This window comes from Felis catus, chromosome C1 (genome assembly GCF_018350175.1).
Source record: "Felis catus isolate Fca126 chromosome C1, F.catus_Fca126_mat1.0, whole genome shotgun sequence".
NCBI lineage: Eukaryota > Metazoa > Chordata > Mammalia > Carnivora > Felidae > Felis > Felis catus.
Genome location: NC_058375.1, coordinates 133715093 through 133735518, shown reverse-complemented (window position 1 = coordinate 133735518; position 20426 = coordinate 133715093). Strand labels below are relative to the sequence as shown.

Sequence of the window (20426 nt, the reverse complement as noted above, 5' to 3'; positions counted from 1 at the left end):
GGATACTGTGGTTTCATTTCAGGTTAAAACTATATTCCCAAGATAATGTCAGAATTAAAACATGAATTAGAACTAAGATGTTTAATTAAATCATTCAAAAAACATTCATTGAATGCTCGCTTCGGCAGCACATATACTAAAAAACATTCATTGAACATTTGCCACATTTAAGATACTCTTTTAGCTACTGTGTAAGCCAAGATGATGCAAATATGATCCCTGTCAGTGATATGGAAGATAAAATAAAGTATATACAGTGGACAATTTCTCTATCAAAATGGCAGATGGTTCAAACATTGTAAATCACTGCTCACCATCTCCAATCTAAAAAAAAATTAAAAGAAAAGAAACATAGAAACAGGTCAATGAGCGTACAGCCTTGACCAAAATAAAGAGGACTGCTCAGAGGCACTGAATTTGTGCAACATTTTTTAAAGGCATCCAAGTGAAATTTACCACAACCAATAAGCTAAGGACCCAAATAGAATGTCATAGCCCACAAGGGAGATCAGGCAGCCCAGAAGACAAATGGAAGAATTCTGTCCCCAGACTAAAGCACACAACTAATGACCAGCAAACTTCTGAGGAAGATCAACACCATGAATTAGAGGAAAAAAAAAATCAAATGTACAAAAATGCCCAAGAAAACAAAATTAATTTATTAATCCAGAAATAGATTTTAAATAAATTAAAATTAATAGGTATGTGTGTTTTATTCTCATTTACTAACAGGATATGTAATTAGAAAACATACTCTGTCATATGTATCGTGGAGACTTAGAAATTTAAAGAGAAAGACCTGTGTGAGAAAGTGAGTTAGGAAAATCTTTTGGGAAAAGTTAGGTTTTTAACCATTTGTCATAGCAAACATGAGATTTAGAGTGATGGAGAAGAAAGACAACATCCATTTCACTTACACATTATGAAGGCATATAGGGAAGGCTGAACTTTCTAAAACAGCGGACTGGTGTTAAGAGGAAGCTAAGAATCAAATTTCAAGGCAGAGACAAGGGAAGTTTGAAAACTTTGGATTTGAGTTAACATAACAGAAAATACTGTAAGATCATTAGTAGAGAAAAAAACATGTCCCTGGATAGTAGAGAACCAGTTTTAAAGACATTTGCTTTTCAGTACTGAAAGGGAAGTAGTAGCAAGTGATAGAAAGAAGAATCTTAAGTGTAGGAAGGGTTAATGAATACTTTTGTAAGTCTGAAAATTTTCCCTAGGTTGTTAACATCACGCATTTTCTTTCATTAATGTTACACATTTTCAAAATAGTCATCAGTTGATAAATATCATCTATGGACATTTTAATAAATGGGGCTCTTTTGTTGGCACTTTTCCTATTGATCAGTAAGGTCTATGCACTCTCTCTGATATTGAGTGCGTTTGGATTTACTGTGAACATGAGGGAAAAGCAAGAGTGAATGCATGAACATAGTACAATACTTGCTGTATATCCTTAGTTTGAAATGGGTTCTTATACAGCAATACTAATTGAAATGGAATGTGATACTTTGAAGTGGGGGTGAAGTCATAAAACAAAAAAGAAATGCAAAACAAAACTCAAAAATCGAGGATATAAAGCAAGGGGCACCTGGGTGGCTCAGTTGGTTAAGCATGAGACTTCAGCTCAGGTCATGGTCTCATAGGTTCATGAGTTTGAGCCCCGTACTGGGTGAGCTCCAGCCCCATTCCCGTTGAGCTTGAGCCCCTCATCATATCGAGTGAGCTCAGCTCAGCTTTGAGATTATCTTTGTCTCCCTCTCTCTGTGTCCCTTGTGGGATTCTCTCTCTCTTTCTCTCCCTCTCTGTCCCTTGTTCACTCGCGCGTGCACTCTCTCTCTCTCAAAAAATAAATAAAAATAATAATAAAATAAAATAAAACACAAAAGCCAACATTGAAAACATACGTTGTTAGCCTTGGAACTGGGTCTTGGAAGACGCTTGAATAGGCCTTGAGGAGGCTGTTGGGAAGGCTTAAAATTAAGTAAGGAAGCTGTTATTAGAACCTGGAGGAAAACAGATTCCTTGTTACATACTGATGAGGAATTAAGCAAAACTGGCACCTGCAGTAATATGGAAAATAGACAAAGTAACTAATGACATGAGAGATCCAGCTAAGGAGATTTTTAGGCAACATGTTCAAAGTCAATTATATTCTGAAACTGTGCATCATAAAATGAGAATACCGAATGATGAAATAGAACTTAACTTAGTTTTTCAGGTAGAACATAGAGAAAATATGAGAATCAGGATTTTTCTGGTTTCAAAATATAAGAACTCACCCCCAGTGCAGATCCTCCAAGAAGCAGATGTCAAAATAGGATTAGACTGCAATAGATTTATGGTGGGGGAGGGGTGGTGGTGGTGGAAATAGCTGTGAGGGAAAAAGAGAAGGGAGCCTAGGGAGGGAGGGAGAGGTGGTAGACTGTCATGCAGGCATGACACCTATAAGGGAGAGAGGAAAGGAAAGAAGACTGCATATGCAGAAGCAGAATCTTAAGACTATAGTGAAGTTCTAAGAAATTTTAGCCAGGCCAAAGTTGCTGCGAATTAAGATTGTGGTACAAAAATGCTGGTACCAACAGATGGCGGTCATCTGTCAATTAGAATCCCCGCAGCAGGAAATATGGGTTTTGCACTTTCTTAGCAACCACAGTTCACTGCTTACACTGCACAGTATACTTCTCTACATGTTCCAGGAGCACTTCTCTGTGGTTCCCTGGGACCTCTTTTTCCTGAGAGTAAACTTAGAAGGGGAGATGAACTATAGCTCCAACCATAGTAGCCTATCTTGGAGCCATCAAGAGGAGTCCTCTCCCTTCTCCACTACCCATCCTAAACAACTCTCACTCTCAGAATTTTCTTGGCTGCTTTGGTGGCCCACTAGTGACTAAACCTTAATTTCTGAGAAGCTGAGGTTGTTACACATGCCCATTCACAGTTGCGATGGAACAAAGGAAGGCCAGGAAGTACACAAGTCCATCACCTGCATTCCGCATATATCTATGTCCTCATTGAGTAAAAAGTAATTATTGCAGTGCCTGGGTGGCTTAGTTGGTTAAATATCTGACTCTTGGTTTCGGCTAAGGTCATGATCTCATGGTTTGTGGGTTGTAGCCCCAAGTCGGGCTCTATGGGGGTTCTCTCTGTCCCTCTCTCTCTGCCCCTCCCCTGCTTGTGTGTGCTCTCTCTCTCTCTCAAAATAAATAAATACACTTATAAAAAGTAATTATTGAATAAAACCCAATTATTCTTAGAAATACTCTTTCACATACTGGTCTCTAGATATAAAATATCCCAAGTGTTGTCAAATGCCCCATGGTACACTCCCATCTTTTTAAGTGTTTACTCTAACTCTATGCTTTCACTGTGTTTTTAGAAGACTGCTTCTGCATTCTACCTATCCATCTATTCTGGAGAGTGTGACATGTGACAAAGCCAGTGGATCCTATGGTCATAAGCCTACTCTAGCATCTCTATTGCTATGAAGTATGTCCCCAGGCCAGATGTTCCCCTGTATGGCATCCCATAAGCATTTGAATAATGTTGTTAACTCACACTTTTCTAGAAGGAAATGCAAACCCATATTCATAATAAGTCTATATACCTATGATGATGAACCATTGGCCTTTTCAGGATCAAAATGGCCTAATGCAGCTGATTTGCTTTCAAGTGCATGGTTTGTCTCCATGAGGGAATAGTGCCATATTGGCAGCTAGGCATTGATTTCTATCACTGATAAATTAGACGTTCGAAGGCAGCAGTCGCTAGATTACCTTGGTAAGTGGGAATCAGTGTTTTTGATCCTATATGTAGTTTTTGTCTTTGCTACCATAACAATTCCTATCATGAGCACTACATCATTGTAGTTCTAGAGTGCATGGTGATGAAGGTTGGCTGTTGTCAACTGGCCAACTCATTTGGTGTCTTGTTTCTTCATTGTCATTTCCATGGTGGTAAGCATTAACATGTGGTATAAAAATCTCCAAATTCTGTGACTGAGCTAACTTGTTCATGAACTAAAGTGGGATTTTCTTCTTTTTCAGTTAGTCTTACAAGATCCCCCATACGGAAGCCATAGTGAAAGCTGGAGCAAGGTGCTATTGCAAATATGAAGGGTGACATGAGGATGTGTACTTCCCACTCATGCAGCTTATTCATGTCCTCTGTTTGTGTTTTGTTCCAAGCCTGGATATTCTGCTTCTGAATCTGTCCACCTCTGACTTGGTGAGTCTGATAGAATCCATCTCATAATAGGAAGTTCCAAATTCACAGTCAATTTATGCTCCAAGGTCAAGCATTTTATCTCTATCATAATAAGTAACACATACAACAGGAACTGCTTCTCAGATGGGGTATAATTCTCTGGCATCACTTTTTCCCATACTTCCAGGGGTCTGAAATTTTATACTTTCACTCAGGCTTACCATGAGTTTTATCCCACATTTTTCCCACTGCTGATGCCTCCAACACTACAGTGTCTGTCAGATTTTATACTCCAACTATGGTGACCAGCCACATTGGTTTCTCTAAGGCTTTCTTGGTTTTAGCATTGAAAGTCTCATGTCCCAGGCCAGGAACACTGAGGTAGCTGGTCACACTACAAGTAACAAAAATGCTTGCTTGCAGGACCCACAAAAAGCTAGTGTTCCATATTATTCTGTAGATGGGGTGAAGAAGTATTCTTAAGTGTAATAGATGTTGTCTCCAGAACTCTAAGGGGCTTATTACCATATGCTGTGTGGTAGAGCACACAAGATGCAAGAAAGCATCTTTTATTTTGAAGGAAATACCTGGCATGTCTCTGAGGACAAGATTTCACTGAAGAGGTAGGTATCTGAATTCTGTAGCTGTTATGTCTCAGCTTCTGAGGCTCATGTGACTTTACCTGGCCTGTAGGCTGCCAGCCACCTCTTACTCATTTTGTCCACCAGTATGGCATAATCAATGTAATGATCTGTGTAATATTCTTTGGGATGTCTAGGCATAAGTATTATCTTCGGACTATAGTATGGCAGAAAGTAAGAATATTAACATAGTCCTGAGGCGAACTGTAAATGAATGTTGTTATCTAACTGACATGAATGCAAACTGTTTGATAGCCTTTTCTAATCTGAAACTAATACAGTTGTCAAATTAGTGGTCACATGCAGAGTACCTGAACTCTTGCTAATTTGTTCATGCAATGATATCACATCTGGAGCAGCAGCTGTCCTTGGTTAAGCCTTCAGTAGTCTACAGTCATTATTCAGAATCCATCAAGTTTTTGGAGTGGTCATACTGGTGAATTAAATGGAGGTTATATATAATAAGACCATCACCCTTGCATTCTTTTGGTCTTTAGTTTTAAACTCTATTCATTCCAGGATATGATACTGTTTTTGATTTACTCTCGTAAAGGTCAGGAGTTGGGGGTAGTTTCAGAGTTTTCTACCTGGCCTCCACTGTGAAATTCTTACTTTCAGTATTATGTGTGTAAGTTATTCTAAGAAACAGACAGAAAGAAGGGATTAAATATGCAAGAGATTTACTCAAGTAAATACTGTGAGGGGAAAGAGTGGGGAAGCCATAGGAGATGGGAAAAAAAAAAAAAAAAACATCTGATTGTGATGCAGGTCTGTCCACTGTGAAGGAGAGAGAGAGAAAGTATTGGAGAGGCAGATTACCCAACTATAGTGCAGTCCTAAGAAATTTCTGCTGGGCAGATAAGGAGTCGTCAAGCCAAAGTCCCCCATTAGGAGAGTATTTCCTCTTACAGGAATATGCTTAATTTAGTACCCTTGCCACACTTAGTCACTGAGAACAGCCCATGGGAAACATGGCCTTATTACTTACATAGTAGATTCTGTGTGTCACAGCTGGGATTATCTGTCAATGAGCTTCACCTGGCAAGACATCTGAGTGGCACGTTTTTATGGCTACCACACCCACTACCACCAGCTGAGTATTTCCAAGTACTGAAAGGCCTCAAGGCAAATCCAGGATACCATCAGCAAAATATGGTTTCAGGATAAAAATTAAGCAATGGATGACTATAACATACTTTGTAACACTTCTGAAAGATTTAAGGTGTGCAGCATAAACACTTTCAGTGTATAAAAAGTCTCTCTTAAGTTTGTTTTGTTGAACACCAAGGGTTCTAAGACTCATAGGGATTTTTGTCATAGCACCTTTACAGGGAGCACAAGAAAGAAAAATTAGTAGGTGTGGCTTTTGTCTAATGCAGTAAATGACAAATCAGCACACAAGAAAAAAAAACCATATAAAATTAAAAAAAAAATTAGAGCAGCTTAGATGGAAAGAGACAGAGACAGGGCAAAAAAAAAAAAGGCTCTGAACCCCTCTTCCCCTATTTTTCCAGGCAGGACTTAGGTTGAAACAACTGCACAGGTGCACGTATGGGTTGCCTTTCACAGGACAGAGGACAGAACAAGAACCCGGAGGGAGCTCATAGTCATGGAGAATTCCATAACCATGGGCCAGGAGATAGGACTGGGCTGTAATCTAGAAATTGGCAACTCTTAGTGGCTGAATCTTAGAAAAGCTATGGGACAGTGACTGCTATGTACTTCCTGTCCTTCTCATGTCCATCTCTGAGTAGGAGTGCCACTTGCAGTTACCCTATGCCTACCTTACTATTGTACTTGGGTGTGTGAAACAAGATAGCACATTTCTTTAGTTCACCAGCTTTAAGACCAAGAAAAACTAAACTCAAGGACTATACTAGAGGGATCACACTGAGGAGCATCATCCATACCTGGACTGTATTTAGATGACAAAATCTTGGCTCAATTTTGAACCTAGTCCCATAAAGAGTTTAGGCATTTTTAAAGTCTTGACAGAGCCTGATTCTATTTTTCATATGTGATAAATATAAATAATTTGTGGCCAGATGAAATTTTGTTGGCTTTTAAAAATCATGGTAAATTACTTCAGCCTCCTTCCATGAGAGGTCATTTTATGTCCCCTTGCCATGATTATGGGTAAGGTGTGCATTTGCTTCAAGTAACAGAGCCCAGCAGAAGTGGTCCTATGTGACTAGGATTAGTTTGTGAAAACTCATGTGGCTTCTTCCACATTCTCATGCTCATTCATATCACATTCTTTCTTGGAACCCAGCCATTATATTATGAGAATATCAAGCCACATAGAAAGCTTCTTGTAGGTGTTCCAATTGACAGATCCAGTTATGCCTATCCATTGAGTCATCCTATCCCTGGTATAAGAAAGGCCTGAGAAGAAAGCTCTAGATGATCCCAGTCCCCTGCTGTTCAAATATTCCCAGGTAAGCCCCGACACTGTGAAGCAGTGTTCTGTCCTATTTCTTGGCTTACAGAATCCTGAAGTGTAATAAAATAGTGTTATTTTCTACTCCCAGTTTTGAGTGGTTTGTTTCACAGCAGTAGTAACTAGGATGTCATCCAATATTCCTTATTGGAAAAGCTGAAAACAAAAAAGGTTAGGGGAGCTTGGGTAGCTCAGTCAACTGAGTGTCTGACTGTTGATTTTAGTTCAGGTCATGATCTCAGGGTTGTGGGATCAAGCCCCACATGAGGCTTCATGCTGAGCATGGAGCCTGCTTGGGATTCTCATTCTCTCTCCCTCTGCCCTTCCCCCACTCTCTCTCTCTCTAAAATAATAATAATAATAATAATAATAATAATAATAATAAAAATATATATATAATACAATAAAAACAAAAAAAAATAAGTTCAAAATAACTCTCTAACTTAAAGACTCTCTTCCATATTTCAAATCAGTTATTTGTTTTTCCCCCAAATATTTGCAACTACAGCACTTATAGGAGTCCCTAAATCACATACGTCTCCTAAACCATATTCTTGACTTTGGAATTTGAAAGATACACCTACAGCAATGTTACTAGAAAGTTTATAATCCCCAAAGAGTATGTTTTGGGATGAAAAAAAATATTTAATAATTAATCTTGAGTCATTATTAAATAATTATTGATTTGACAATATTTCATCTTTAGGAAAAGGAGAAAAGAGTATTTATGTTGTTAGAATATATTTAGAAATATAAATATCCACTGCATATTTTAAAATTCTAAAAAGCCAAAAAGCAAAGTTCAGTATATGAAACACATGTATCTCCTCACAGAAGTGGAAGTATTTACATGTGGAAAAACAGAGTCAACGGGGAGAGAGAAGTGAGGAGGGATGAGAAGGGAACCATATGAAGTATGGAAACACTTAGGGAAATTTTGCATGTTTCTATGGACCATATTTTCTAAAATTACAGAATGTGAAACTAGAATGCCATGTGATTTCTTATTCATCAATTAAAATTTAGTCAATTTCACTCTAGTAGGCATTTTCTTTTGAGCGGCAATATTTCTAGAGCTTAATGTGCCATTTGGGTGCTCAGAAGGGCCTTTGAACAGCCTGTGGTGATAGAACAGACCTTCACTCAGTGAAATCTTGCTAACAGCCGAGAGCAGAACATTGCATTTTGTACCCTTAAGATAATATAATTGTTGGGATGCAGTTACTCTTTCATCTTATAGTGATAATCAATCAATGATTGACAAGTCTAATTAGAAGCCTTGGTACGTACGGCATAATAGCACTTTCTAACAACGTTGTAGCCTGGAAAATCTTTTTAGCAATGCTATAATAAAAACATAATATTTTATAGATAATTCAATTTACATTGCTGCCATTATTGTTTGGAGATATGAAAAGGTTTTATTGGGGTAGAAGAATACTATCTTTCCAAGTACAAATATACCACTCTAATGGTTTTATGGTGTCTCCCAAGACCTCAGTATTTCTGCTCTAAAGGTTTGATGATTTTTCAATTTGGCAAAGATGGATTATTGTATGTGTACATTATCTTCAGAACATAGTGTATTTCAGGTGCATAGATATATTTTTTGATGAAAAACTTTCCCCCTCCTCTTCCCAACTGAGGTAATTCATAATGGGATACAGTAATCAGAAGAGAAATGGCATCTGTTAAAAAATATGGTGCTTGGTTACAATGTCAAGATAAAATACCATATTTTGTTAGGCACTGAAAATATCTAGAAAAATCAGTGCTCATTTCTTTCTATAATATGACATGTGTTAAGAAGTCTCTGAACAGATTTTTTCACATTGAAATATCTTCAAAAATGTTAAACTTCAAACTGGATAATTACACTGTATATTTGTCTTTTAGCATTTCAATTAGGATCTGTTAATCTTGAACTTGTGTTACTTACTTTGTATGCAGAAGGAAAAAGTGGAATTACAGGAAGTATTAAACCATTCTTTTTGTTCTAGATAAAATGATATAATAATGCACAAAGTGCTTTCCTTCACTTTTCTGATATTTCTTTTAGAAAATGAGGCTTTCCATCATACAGAAAGTGATAAATTACTGAGAAGACATACTATTCTTTCTTGCAGTATGTAGACTGCATCAGACATGGATTTTCCTGAGATGCCAAAGGAAAAGACAGCATAAAAAATACAATTATAATTTTGCTCCAAATATCCCAATACAGTAGTTTGAATTTAAATGCCTCCTTAGACATTCTATAATTTAGCAAACACACATTTTCAAAATAAAATTTAAAACTGAAAGGTACATGCAATATCTGGAAAAGCACCAAAAAACAGTCTTTAGCAATATGTGGATATAAAGGAGACTTGGGGATCCCTGCTTCAAAGGGATCAAGTGTAAAATACCACAGAACAAGTACAACTCAGCAATTCATTTTTTAAAGATGATTTTTAGATATTATGTAAAGTATGTATGTAAAGCTCTGTGCTGACAGCTCAGAGCCTGGAGTCTGCTTCGGATTCTGTGTCTGCCTCTCTCTCTGCCCCTCCCTGGCTCGTGCTCTGTCTGTCTGTCTCTCTCAAAATAAATAAACATTAAAAATTTTTTTAAAAAAGAATGAAAAGAAGTCACTCCTTGTTTTAGAAATATTTTAAAAGATTAGGGAAATTAACTTGAGATACATACTATAATATAGCTATATATTGTTTGGAATTTTCCATTGAACATAATTTTTATAATCTCTTTATTTGCTATTATGACTTTACATTTTTAATAATATTTTTCTAGGCTCTGTAAGAGCCTGAGCTTAAAGAAAAATAAACTTCAAAAATTTTAGGGTATGCTTTCAGAACTAGAAGGACCTCCTAGATATTCACAATATTTACTTTGTCTCCATCATCCTGTTAGATATTCCAGCCCTTACATGAGTGTCAACTATATGCTCCATTCGTCATCAGTATCATCATCAGTAATTACATGCTGCAATCGGTATTCATTCACTGACCTCCAAAAGAGACTAGGTATAGGTAAGATTTATTTAGAAATATCATACTGCAAACTTAATTGAGAAGATAATTATTTATTGGAGATGCTTTTGTTCTATTTACTCCTTCTCAACTAATTTACTTTTTTTTTCTCTTATACTTTATAATACAACTTGCTACCTCCACCTGAATTTGCACAGTACACAGGCTTATTTAAAACAAAATAGTTTTGGATCCAATATCTTAGTTTAACCTCATAAAAATTTAAAGCAAGTATATTAGAGTACATATTTTACCATGGAGGAAATGATGTGTGTTAGCTCATACACCTAGTTATGCCAGAGATAAAAGTGGAGACAGTTTCTTGATTTCTGGCCCATGTCTTTTCACTGGACTATAGTACTATCTATATCTATATCTATAACTATATCTACATCTCTATCTATCTATCTATCTATCTATCTATCTATCTATCTATCTAAATTAATGTGCACTGCTTACCTTATAGTCAAGTAAGCAAGAAAAAGAGGCAAGTGTCCAGATACTATGAGACTTAATGTCATTTTCTAACTTATCTTGACTTTCAGCAGTACTTTACAATTTTAATTTGAGGTCCTAAACCTAAACCTAAAAAGAGAGAGAGAGAGAGAGAGAGAGAGAGAGAAGGAGAGAGAAGGAGAGAGAGAGAGAGAGAGAGAGAGAGAGAGAGAGAGAGAGAGACAGGGAGACAGAAACGTATGAATTCTATGTCTGATTAAGTTAAAAGAAAGCTGAAAAACAGTATCAACAAAACTGGACATGGCTTTACTGTTTAAACTACCTTTTCAAAAAGTGGAGAAAACAAAGTATAATATAAGCCCCCAATTTTATTTTAGTGGGTATAAAGAGAAAACACTTAGCCTAATAAAGTATATCATATAGAAGCAGTCCTAAAGGGTTTCAGCACATATAATCAAGATTCTTTTAGGAGGAAATATCTCATTGGTTTAAGAAAACAGTAAGAAATTACATTTTCAAGAAGATTTTTTCCATATGTGCTTGTAATAAAGGGTGCTCTTATTAGTTTGACATCTTTTTAAATTAGCCAACATGTTATAATTACCTCTGTTTGTGTACAGTGAGATTTCATCTCTTTAACAAAAAAAAAATCAAAGATTGTCCATATCATAAATAAAATACTCTGAAACAGATTGGAAAGGAATATGCCAAATATCCAGTCTGCTTTTCTGAGTTCATTGACGAAACTACACTATATCTGAGCATAAACCATAAGCATTAAATGCCCAGTGCCATACCTGGCACATCTCAATTCCTCACATATGCTGTCTTCTCAGCAATGTTCCCTTTCCAAATACTAACTTGGAGAACTATAAAGGACATCCATTACACTAAACACCTTAAAAAAACTCCAAAAACCCAACAACACAATCAATAAACAAAAACCACTCCAAAGAGCCCATGGTGTCTGAATGAAAGGGTAACTAAATTTAATTTTGAAATTATTTGAACATTGAGATACATTGGGTGTTTCAAGGGAAAACTGAGAAGAACCATTACTGATAATACTCTTCAACCGTATATAATTAAATAAATCATTAATTTTCTATTTAAACTGCATTTCTTACAGCAACCATCTAATAAAGATGACTCTATTAGACTCAAATATTATTGAAGACAATTAAATCCTGTCTGGATACAAACTGCTGCCTACAACTTTTCATATACAAGTTGAAACTCTTCACTTAATGGGAAATTATGCTGAAACAGAAATCTTTGGGGGGTAAATGTCAGAGAAGTAAAGTTTCAGGATGAAATAAAACTAAAAGCAAGGGTTCCAAAGGCTTCATTTTGATCTATATAATTTAAAATGGGGGCACCTGGGTGGCTCAGTTGGTTGAGCATCTGACTTTGGCTCAGGTCATGATCTTGCAGTTCGTGGGTTCGAGCCCCACACCAGGCTCTGTGCTGATAGCTCAGAGCCTGCAGCCTGCTTCGGATTCTGTGTCTCCCTCTCTCTCTGCCCCTCCCCCACTCATGCTCTGTCTCTGTCTCTCTCTCTCTCTCTGTCAAAAATAAATTAAAAACATTAAAAAAATTTTTAGTGGGACAAGCTGATATTATAGGTAAACAAAAGTGAGTAAGACATAGTCTTTGATCTATAGAAGTTATGGTCTAATGGGCTGTTGGAAACATGATTATAAAGTATTTCTAACATAAGAAAGAATAATTGTGTTATGAGGAAAGTAAAAATGTAGTCCTCTGAGAAGTCAGAGGGATAAATATCATCTATGTACTGAAGCTCTGGAAGACTGTATTGAGGAGGTGATGTTTAAATGGCCTTCTATGGATGCCTGGATGGCTCAGTCATTTGAGCAACCGACTCTTGATTTTGGCTTAGATCATGATTCCAGGGTTGTGGGATTGAGCCCTGCATTGGGCTCCTTGCTGAGCATGGAGCCTGTCTCCTTGTGCCCCTCTTCCCTGCTTGCACGCTCTCTCTCTCTCTCTCCAAAATAGAATAAAAATAAATAAGTAAAAATAAATAGCCTTGTAGAGTGATAGAAATTTTAGTAGGCAAGAGATTGGAAGGGAAATTATTCTAGGAAAAAGATAGGAATGAGAAAATTAAAAAAAAAGTGTAGAGTTATTTAAGAGAGCCATGAGGGATATATTAAGGAGATTAGTGAAGTATTGAATGTTCTTCAATGTTCAAGTATGGTTTTTAAAAAAATTTTATTCATTAATTCAGTAGACAATGGGTGACCCTGTGAAAATGAATAATATTATTTGAGCTATACTTTAAGAAAATGAATCTTCTGGTAAAGGAGACAATTTATTGGATACTCTAATTCAGGGACTATTACAACTTTCTAGGGAGGACATAGTGATGTTTCTTACCAGAGTGATAACATTAGGAGTGGAAATCAAAGGATGTTACAGCAGTTACAGAAAAATAGAAAGTAAGTCTTACCTTGAAGGGAAAAGAGACGTAAGGAAGAAAGGAGACAAAGGAAAAAGAAATATAACTTTGAGGGTGTTAGTTAATTGGGATGATGGCATAGATTTTTTTAAGTAATCTACGAATAGACATGGAAAGTAGGCTGGGGCCAGAGGAGATTATAAATAGTAAATTCTTTAATAAAAGGGCAGCTGGGTGCCTAGAATGTGTCTCGGGGGAGACTGAAAAGGGGTGTTAGTGTTAATAAGATACGAATATAACTTATACATCCCTCATTCCTTGCTATTCAAGGATGAGACTAGCCTAGCCCTCATCTTTAGTCTGTGCAAATATCACTGTACCTCAGGAAATTAAATTTCTCATTGAAAATTAATACATTGACACTTCGATGTATCAGAGATATTTTTTATATATTTGATTAGCATGAACGAATTTTTATGCCAGAGAGGGTCTGGTCTGATCATTTTCTGAAATACTGAGTGCTTGAACTTCCTCAGATGAGGACCAGATTCATACTTGAATAGTAAGGAGGGAGGGTTGCATAAATTGTGTTCATATCCTATTAACAACTTTGCATTTCAAATTCTAAGTTAATTTTTGTGTTCAAGAAAAGCTTGAGCAAAATTCATCTATTCTAAGATGACAAGGGCTTTCGGGAAATAGAGATATGGGAAGAAAAACTGTAAATCTCTACATATTTCACTTCTCCAATCTGTGCAAAGGAAAGTAATAATAGTATCCACCTTGTGGAGATACGAATGGTAAATCAGATTATACATTAAATTATTGAGAACAGTGTCCAGCACATGATAAGTAGCACAATTCGTGTTGACTATGATGATGATTTAGATGAAGGCGAAAAAAGTGACAATAGAAAGAAAAGTAGAAGAACAATGAAAAGAAGATGCAGTTTTCAAAGAGACTAGGTCCAGAAGATAGAACATTTTTAAATGAGCTATTTGATGGAAAGTTCAATATTCCCCCTTATTTTCTCTTCTGGAAAATGATTTATCCTACAGAATTTTAGTTTACTGTAAAGTGTGTTTTAAGATTTGCCTACTTGTTTGTTTCCCACAGAATATTAATATCCATGTGAAAGTGAAAGAATTCACACCTCAGAAATAAAGCCTATTCAAAACAAAATTGCAATAACATAAATAAGAACAAAATAGGCATTATTGCGATGTGCACATTTCACATGATGGAAAACAATAGAAATTTTAGCTGACCACATTTTACTTATGTTATTTAAATCCTATATATTAGATTAGGATAGTGTATTTGAAAACTGACTCTGAGTTGCATTTAAGAATTTTTATTATCTTGGCCAGCTACACATGTTAACACATTTTATAATGAAGTTATTTTATAACAGCTTTCAAAAAAACAGAACAAAAAAATAATAATAAGCTGCCAACCTTCAAAAGGAGATAGCAATCCATGAGTGAAATGTTTTGCTTTTCCCCTTAATCTAAATGGGCTGCTCAATAACTTGGTATTAAAAGTCAGTTCTAACTTTGGTCTAAGTACCAACTTTTTCAATTTTATGGTTATCTATAAACCTGGATTTAGTATGTGACTCTTTCCCAAAAGCTATAATTTTGGACTTACTGTAATTAAATTTAAGTTCTTATCTACTAGAAAGGATGGTAAAATATCTTTCAAATATGTGAAGGGTCAGGTCTTCAGAAGGTTGTGGGCAAGGGTGGTGAGGGTATCTATGATAAGAGCTCACATTTTCTTTCACCTCAGGAGTAATACTTACAGGATAATAACTATTCACATTTAGTTCACTGAAGGGAACCATTAACTGTTGGTGTATTCAAGTAACTAGCAAAAGCCAATTTTAAATCAAATTAAATTGATGGATGCTTGTGGCATATTGACATTTGGGGCCATGACTGTAAAGTTCCTGAGGGTTAATTGTTCTTTGCTTTCAACCCATAGTGCAATGTCATCAATTAGCAGAGAATTAATAAGTGCTAATTGAATTGAACAGTTAAAAAAAGTGAAGACATTAGAATCAAAGTATAAAATATAGAATTTTAGAATAGATAGATAATATAGATTTAGATAATTTAACCTTAAGCCCGTTTATATTCTGAGACAATATGTAGTCTCTAAATTCTCAAATAGCAATAGACAAAGAGTTTTGTATATTGTTGTTAGTGGGCAACATAAGAAGGGGAAATCTAAGGATACACTGATTAAAATGAAGTAGGAAGCAAATATATATACAAAACGATGAAACAAAAAATAATAAAATAATGGATTCAAAGTAAAGTCAAGGGATAAATCAGTGAGTTCATGTGGCACAAAATAAATTTGTATCAAAAATAGGTAGATTCTCAAGAAGATATAAAAGTATGACATTTTTCTGTTAAAGACTATAGATAAAGGAGTGACACAGTACCTGGCACTGACATATGTGGGACACTTCACTGAAATACTCTAAACATAAAAGCAGCCTATAATTTTGAACAGAGAATCATTTTGGGGACTGAAGAAGAAATAAGACTGAAACTCTGGAGTCTCAAAAATTTACAATTGTGGAAATAGGAGTTTAAGAAATAGCTTGATAGTAATCAATACAATGAAACTACTAGACAAGCAAGGGACAAAAAGATATAGACAAGAGGCTTTTCCACAAAAACATTTTCATCTCCAGAGGGTCTTAATTTCTCTATCAGGTGAACATGGAATATGTCTATGTTCAGCTCTTTCTTCTACATTGGAGATGGGAGTCCAATAGCATATGATGCGAATTCAATCCTATATGCTTTATCTTCAACTTTAACTTAATTTTCTTGGTATAAACTGTGAAAATATGATTCTTGACCAAACTTTTTTGATCAATTTTAATGATTTTTGCAAATTCAGTAGGAATTAAAGAGAATTTGGAGCCACAAAATGACAGATTGAGATGCATGTCCTGTGCAAATTCTCATAGCTAGATACAGGGAGGCAAAATGGTACAGCCAGAAATATCAAGGGAAGAATGACATATATGGCTTCACATGCCGAGATTCGAAGGCATGAGAAATTAAGTTAGATATGGAAAATTTATATGCCAGTTTCCCTCTGTTCTTTTCCATTTTCCGGATCTAATGTAATCTCTAGATTTGGCCCCTTATTCACATAATTTAAAGTAATTTAAAATAATAAGTAATGATTTGAAAAAAAACATGTTTATATCTTCACTTCCAAGTATAACTGAAAAGGTAAAGGAATCAGAAGTCTATATCCTCTAAAAACATGACATTTAGGATTAGATTTGATTCTATTCATTTTTAGATTAGATTATACAGACTGCGTTAAAGAAGAAAATGAGGACACAAAATGTCTTTAAGGAAAATGTCTATCTACAGTTTCAAAATCACTTAAAAATGGAAGTGCATTTCATTATTAAAACTTATATGGTATGTTAAATATTTATTCTTGGCTTTTCAATTTTAGATTAAGTGTGCTACTACATATTTGCAAAAAACAAACAACAACAACAAAAACCAGAAAACAAATGTACCAACATTATAGCTGGATATTTTATTTTTTAAAAATAAATTATAGAAGAATCAAATTCTAGCAACGGGAATCAGTCGTTAGCATTCTGATTTGTTTTAAGATGCTCCCATGACTACAGCATGCAAAGAAATTTGAGAATCGCTGCATAAAATGATTTGGCCAAAGTCTCGCTGTTTCAAAACCTGAGGGAGACTACAGCTTCCCTACATCCAGAACATTACTTGTTCTGATGACTCTACCACAATTACCTATCTTTTTTTTTAGATCACAATACAATGGACATAATAGGTGTGATTCATCGTGTAATCAAGAATGGAAAATTAACAGTAAATTGAGGTCCAGATGCAAAGAAACTGGCTTGTTTTCTGTGTTTACACTGTGATTGTCAGTGACCATTATCTGCTGGGTCCAAGTAATACTGGAAATAGCTTCTTCAGGTCAGTAATATCAGCCAAAATAATGAAATAGTAGCCGTGTCAGGAAGCAACCTCACCTGACTCCTCTATTAGTTGGGAGAGAATATAAAGTGACCTGCCCTCTCTAACATGATCTTAGACCAATTATTATAGTGCATTGTTCTCAAAAGGCCAAGATATCTTAAACCAATGCCCATCGATAAAAGCTTTTCCCATAAACTCCTCCTATTAATTAAATCAAATGTAGCTTTTAAATTGATGAGATTGCAAAGATAAGTTATTCCTTAGGTTTAGTATATTTATCAATAAAATAATGTAAAACAAAACTATGAGTAAGAATACTAAAACATTTAGGAAAAGAATTGTGCTCTCCAATTTCAGTTGTCCCTGTGCGTTACTATAAAGAATAGAGTTACTGAGGAAAAATTTAAAAACAAGCAAAAGAAAACAAAACAAAACCCTGAACAGTTAGTGAATATCCAAAGTATAAAATGTGGTTTCATGTCATGTCTATTTTGGCTTTTACTGTATAAAATGATCCTGAAAGTGAGCTTATGGAAAATAAAGGGTCATTAAACTAATATCGAAGACTCTAAATAAAAAGGTCTACTATTGCCTTAGAAAAGTGAGATTTATATATTGATGCATTTAAAATATGTGGCCTATTTTCAGCATAAACTTAGAAGAAATTGTAGAACCTACTGAGAAGCCAAAACATGCATTTCTGTTGCTTCCAAAAATTAAGATTAATCCACTTTTATATGCTGGTTTCAAAAAACAAAGATATAAAAGATAAAATAAGTTATTTTACCTATATTAACTTTGAGACACCCTTAAATCCAATGTGTAGTTAGGACTGAATTCCTAATACTTATATATAGTAATTCTAAATGTTCCTTGGAAAATTCTGATGCCTACCAATATTTATTTAACAATGACAAAGAAGCACTTAACAATATTTTTGAAGCTTTGTGCCATTCAGAAGTTGCTTTCAATTTCCAGAAGGACATGTTATAAATGGAGTTACTTTCACAAAGCCCTTGAGTAGAGTGTTTCATTAGAACTGAATTTCAGACAGACAGTTTTATTTATCTGGAAAACTAACAGAAAGTACCTCTGAATTTAATGTAGGTCAAAAAGCACCAGCTATCTCCTAAAGATATTTTAAATTAATTACATAAAAATAAGAGCTCAGGAAAAAGTATAGTTAAATCAGGGTAAAATTCCTTCAGTTAGAGGGTTCATATTTCAAATTATATCTTGATACCCATGATATTAGCACATCTATATAATATAAGGTCTGTAGAAAAATTTAATTTTTATTTTAAAATTTTAATGTTACTTCTGAAAAGCAAAGAACACACTTTAGTAGTGAAAAAACCTGAAAACTAATCTTATTAATCAATCACATTGTCTCCGGTGTGCATCACTAAAAGCACTAGCATGTCACCAAACATTGAACTCAGTTACGGACACATATGTGGAAAGACAAAATACATGTTGAAATCAAACAGATGTAGAGTCACCTCTTGATGCCACCTCTCACAAAATGGGCAGTCGTGAGACAGCTCATAATAAATGGTAGTCATATACGTATTAACTCCGGGCACCTGGGTGGCTCAGTCAGTTAAGCCTTGAACTCTTGATTTCAGCTCAAGTCATAATGTCATATGGTTTGGTTTCTGAGATTGAGCCCTGAGTCAGTCTCTGCACTGACAGCGTGGGTCCTGCTGGGGATTCTCCATCTCTCTCTCTCTCTTTGCCCCTCCCCTGCTTTCTCTCTCTGTCCCTCAAAATAAATAAATAAACATTTTTTAAAAATTTGCATTAGCTCTTAATATTTCATTCACTCAAAATATCCTTGTTCAGAACAAGACTCACTGGGTGTGCAGCTATAAATAGAACAAGATATAATCTCTGCCCTCATGGGGCTTTCAATCTAGTGGATGTTTCTTATAATTTTTATCTCATGTTTTATTGATACATTCTGAAATTCCCTTGTTTTTTAGGATTATACACCCTATTTCCAAATTATATAACATTGCTGGTTACTAGTCTCAGCAGAAACCACCTGGATTTGGGGTAGCAAACTAAAGGCAGAGACCAGTTTGGCTTACAACATTTTATTTAGTTTTAGTCTGTGCTTCCCAGGACATCATAGGAGTAGATGAGGTACCACTTTCAGCTCAACTCAAAAAGATTTACAGAAAGGTCTCTCTTCTCATTCCTTGTTCTAACTCCTTGGCCTAGTTTCCACAATCCTCAATAATTATTTAAATAAAAATATTTAGAATATTTTCTTTCCTGCAACCAGTTTTCATTTAGATGCCACTTTACTTGTCATCTTTGGCTGGGGTTACCTAGGTTCAAATCAGAATAATAATTTTATCAATTTGATTAAATTATAAGTTATTATGTTATTATTACTAATGTAATAACAGATTAATATTAAAGTATATAGTAATAGCTATTCAATTCTCCCTACCTGCCAGACACCAGATTAAGGAATTTATATTGTATCACTTTGTTTAGTCTTGGTAACTACTGGATGAAGTATTATTTTTATCTTTTGCAATTAAAACACTGAGGCTAAGAAATGTTAAAAAAAAATTACTAAAAATCCACCAATTAGTAGGATGATTAAAACTTGAACCCAGAACATCTCTCACTGGTTTGTACTGCATTCTTATTTCCTGATTCTATCCTGGCTCTAGATTTGTCTTTCTCCCTTAACATCCACTCTTTCATCAAGGCCAGATAGTTCTCTAAGTTTTCATTTATTTTTTAATTCCATCACTTCTCTTGTGCCATCACAGTCACCATCTTCACACAGGTTTCATCAGCATATGACTTTACTTCTCTGTCTCACTTACCCATCCTTCAAATCATGGCTAATGTTAGTCATCCTATAATCCCCACTTGGTATAGGCCCCTCCCATCCACTATGCAAGATTCTTCATTCTTAAATGCTTTTTGATGACCCTTCCGGCTTCACTCCTGCCTATATATACTTTAGTGTATCTCCATGATGGGAATCCTTTCCTGATCTTATGATAACTGTGAAAACAATGTACAACTTAGAGCTGATGGTATTCAATTCACGAATAATCCTATGGGGGAAGAAACTACAGTGCAAGAGTCTGTATCTAGCAGGGTGAAATCAGTGCAGGTATAGAGTTAGTGGCATTTCAGATAGAACTTGATGACTAGATACACTATTAACTTGTATCTAGGCCCAGAGATGTGACC

At 35.4% G+C, this 20426-nt stretch overlaps 2 long non-coding RNA genes across 12 annotated transcripts in view; one reads left to right on the top strand and one right to left on the bottom strand.

The window, feature by feature from the left end:
• Positions 1 to 20426, top strand: part of LOC102900328 — a 57670-nt gene that overhangs the window by 32574 nt on the left and 4670 nt on the right. For 2 of the 7 annotated variants that reach the window (XR_890668.4, XR_006583719.1), the window contains exons 3-4: positions 4053 to 4233; positions 10204 to 10322. This is a non-coding gene — a long non-coding RNA (uncharacterized LOC102900328). Of the gene's footprint in view, positions 1 to 4052; positions 4234 to 7125; positions 7292 to 10203; positions 10323 to 11907; positions 12136 to 17025; positions 17199 to 20426 lie in introns of those variants that run through there. The other 5 variants (XR_006583721.1, XR_006583720.1, XR_002161412.3 and 2 more) reach the window with 5 other exon arrangements.
• LOC109502665 overlaps positions 19285 to 20426 on the bottom strand; it is a 325020-nt gene continuing 323878 nt past the window's right edge. For all 5 annotated transcript variants that reach the window (XR_006583723.1, XR_006583722.1, XR_006583728.1 and 2 more), the window contains one exon: positions 19285 to 19537. This is a non-coding gene — a long non-coding RNA (uncharacterized LOC109502665). The remainder of the gene's footprint in view (positions 19538 to 20426) is intronic.